Source organism: Ovis canadensis, chromosome 14 (genome assembly GCF_042477335.2).
Source record: "Ovis canadensis isolate MfBH-ARS-UI-01 breed Bighorn chromosome 14, ARS-UI_OviCan_v2, whole genome shotgun sequence".
Taxonomy (NCBI): domain Eukaryota; kingdom Metazoa; phylum Chordata; class Mammalia; order Artiodactyla; family Bovidae; genus Ovis; species Ovis canadensis.
In genome coordinates, this window is record NC_091258.1 from 72,701,323 (window position 1) to 72,705,304 (window position 3,982).

At 41.1% G+C, this 3,982-nt stretch overlaps 1 pseudogene; it reads right to left on the reverse strand.

Annotated features, from left to right (window-relative positions):
* Nucleotides 1-1,016: 1,016 nt before the first annotated feature.
* On the reverse strand, nt 1,017-1,385 carry LOC138419610 (glutaredoxin-1 pseudogene; annotated as a pseudogene).
* Between the last annotated feature and the right edge of the window lie 2,597 nt (nt 1,386-3,982).

The following is a 3,982-nucleotide window of genomic DNA, read 5'->3' on the forward strand; positions in this document are numbered from 1 at the left end:
TATAGGAGTGCCGTATGGTTTCTATGATATCTATATTAGTAGCATTTACCATACAATATCAGTTCAGTTCAGTTCAGTCGCTCAGTCGTGTCCAACTCTTTGCGACCCCATGAACTGCAGCACGCCAGGCCTCCCTGTCCATCACCATACAATATAACCCGAGACTTATTCCTCACTTGGCAATACTTCCCATGTCATTCTGTACAGAACGTAAGGCGAATTGGTGTAATATCTCTTTTTGGGGTGTTTCAGGGCCCTCTGAAGCATCCCAAAGTTAGCTAGAAGTCAAGTTCTTCATTACAATGACTTAGGAAGTTTTGTCAACAAATATCAAAAAGGTTTAGCACACTCAGTCAGATAGGATTATAGGTCATTGTGAAACAATAGCTTTTCATATAGCTAAATTAACAATAAAACATTTCAGAACAGATCGTTTAAGAGATAAATAAATTTAAATCTGTTATCAAAGGCAGTTCACCATCCGAAAAAAAGGTGTCATCTTAACAGACAGAAAAGCTAAATTCAAGTTTTGCAACAGATGGAAAAGCAAAATTCAAAGCTAAATAAATTTTACTTTATTTAAAAGGCAAACTTAATTCAATTTATTTTACACTTATTTTAAACCACGTACAAAACTCACTTCTCATGGTTCACTTTTCACAAACCTTATCACTTTCCGTACCCATTACTTTGTTCTTCCATCCTAAAAAGCCACCTGTAAGTCAGGCTTACTTCCTTTTCCCTTCACAAAATGCAATTTCATTCCTCATACCTTCTTTACTGAAAACACATTTCATACTTTCCTTAAGCAACCAAGAATTGACTTTTTTTTTTTTTTTGGCAAGTTGGTCCATTTTTAATACTGAGTCAAAAGAAGTTGTTTTTGGCCTCCTAAAGTGCCCATCCCTTTTTATTGAGGTGAACATATTTCCGAATTTTAAGTAAACAGTTGCTGTGACTGGGTAAATTTGCCCTAGGTCCATCCTCCAGGAATGGAGGATGTCATTATCGGAATGTCATCCAGTTTTCAAGGGGGATATCAGCCTGGATCTGCTCTGTAATTGTTGCAGAGCTCTAATTTGCTTTATCCGTGTCAACAGTTCCCCTCTCTCGTGAATATTTTTAGATCAGTGCATCCACCTAAAAGTGCACTCTTTACCGATGAAGACCTGAGGTACCGTTCTGGCTCCAGTGAGCTGTTGCAAGTAATCTTGTATCTCATTGGTGTCGCCGCTGGCTGTGATATCGACAAATTCCAAAAGCCCTTGTTTGAAGGGCAGTTGACTGAGGAGCTCCTGAGTCCTTGTGCAGTAGGGGCAGGTTGGGTTGATGAACACAACCACCTTCCCAGACTGGATCTTGCTGTTCACAAATGCTTGAGCCATGCTGCCTCTCCTGGGAGGACACCTTAACTGCCAAGAACTGACTTTTATATTAGCATTTTATAGATTGGTGAGCATAAATGCCAGTGATTATTTCTAAAACCTTTGCTTTCTTAGAGAGAACATTTTAGGATGGCACCAAACAAATGTGGGCAAAATGAGGACTGTAGCCCAGGAGGCAGCATCTCAGATAGCTCTGAGAGACTGCTTCAAACGGCAGTGGGGAAGGGCAATATACAAGGTTTTGGTGAATGGGAAGTTCAATACCACGAAGCACTTATTTTACAAAAGGTTTTTTGTTAGTCATGAGGATATGATGTCATCATAAAGGGATTTAGTGCTTCTCTAGATAGGAGGAGATGCAATGATAGAGACCATAAAATCTGTTCCTAAAAACATTTTTTTAAAAATCCAATTGTCTAAAGACCCATCTCACCAGATTCCCTGGAGCATGGAGTGCCTCACTCCACAGCTGTTGAAGGGCAACAACTATAGGAGCATGGGGTTCACTCTCCATAGAGGCAGATGGCAAACGCCTTTGTTGTTCAGTCACTGGCACTGCTCTTGGTCAATGCCACTTTGTAGTTGACAGGCGTTTGCTATGACCAGTGCATTCTCTTAACAGAATCGTTAGCTTTGCCCTGCTTCATTCTGTACTCCAAGGCCAAACTTGCCTATTACTCCAGGTATCTCTTGACTTCGTACTTTTGCATTCCAGTCCCCTATGATGAAAAGGACATCTTTTTTTTGGTATTAGTTCTATGAAATCTGTAAGTCTTCACAGAACTGTTCAACTTCAGTTTCTTTGGCATTAGTGGCTGAGGCATAGACTTGGATTACTGTGATATTGAATGGTTTGCCTTGGAAATAAACAGAGATCCTTCTGTAGTTTTTGAGATTGCATCCAAGTACTGCATTTTGGACTCTTTTGTTGACTATGATAGCTATTCCATTTCTTCTAAGGGATTCTTGCCCACAGTAGTAAATATAATGGTCATCTGAATTAAATTCACCCATTCTGGTCCATCTTAGGTCACTGATTCCTAGAAAGTTGATGTTCACCCTTGCCATCTCCTGTTTGACCACTTCCAATTTACCTTGATTCATGGACATAACATTCCAGGTTCCTACACAATATTGTTCTTTACAGCTTCAGACTTCACTTTCACCACCAGAGACATCCCTAACTGGGCATTGTTTTTGCTTTGGCTCAGCCTCTTCACATATTGTGGAGCTATTTCTCTGCTTTCCTCCAGCAGCACACTGGGCATCTAGCAACCCGGGGAGTTCATCTTTCAGTGTCGTATCTTTTTGCCTTTTCATAGTGTTGATGCCAGCAAAGTAATGCTCAAAATTCTCCAAGCTAGGCTTCAACAGTACATGAACCAGGAACTTCCAGACATTCAAGCTGGAATTAGAAAAGGCAGAGGAACCAGAGATCACATTTCTAACATCCACAAAGCAAGAGAATGTCAGAAAAACATCTACTTCTGTGTCACTGACTACACTACAGCCTTTTTACTATGTGGATCACAACAAGTTTTGGAAAATTCTTAACGAGATAGGAATACCAGACCATCTTACCTGCTTCCTGAGAAACCTATATGCAGGTCAAGAAGCAACAGTTAGAACCAAACATGGAACAATGGACTGGTTCCAAATTGGGAATGGAGTACAAAGAAGTACATCAAGGCTGTATATTGTCACTCTGCTTATTTAACTTAGCTACAGAGTACATCATGCAAAATGCCAGGCTGGATGAAGCACCAGCTGGAATCAAGATTGCTGGGAGAAATATCAATAACCTCAGATATGCAGATGGAAACACCCCTATGGCAGAAAGTGAAGAGGAACTGAAGTGAAAGAGGAGAGTGAAAAAGCTGGCTTAAAATTCAACATTCAGAAAACTAAGATCATAGCATCCAGTCCCATTACTTCATGGCAAATAGATGGGGAAACAATGGAAACAGTGAGAGACTTTATTTTCTTAGGCTCCAAAATCACTGCAGAAGGTGACTGCAGCCATGAAATTAAAAGACACTTGCTCCTTGGAAGAAAAAGTATGACCAACCTAGACAGCATATTAAAAAGCAGAGACATTACTTGGCCCACAAAGGTCCTTCTAGTCAAAGGTGTGGTTTTTCCAGTGGTCATGTATAGATGTGAGAGTTGGGCCATAAAGAAGGCTGAGTGTTGAAGAATTGATGCTTTTGAGTGATGGTGTTGGAGAAGACTCTTGAGAGTCCCTAGGATGGCAAGGAGATCAAACAAGTCAATCCTAAAACAGATCAACCTGGAATATTCACTGGAAGGACTGAAGCTTCAGCTTCAATATTTTGGCCACCTGATGGAAAGAAGTGACTCATTAGAAAAGACCCTGATGCTTGGAAAGATTGAAGGCAGGACGAGAAGGGGGCAGAGGATGAGATGGTTGGATGACATCACTGACTCAATGGACATGAGTTTGAGCAAGCTCCGGGAGATGGTGAAGGACAGGGGAGCCTGGTGTGCTGCAGTCCATGGGGTCGAAAAGAGCTGGACACAACTTGAGCTGCTGAACAACAACTCAAGAAGAGGAAGCAGAAGAGAGAGATAAGGAC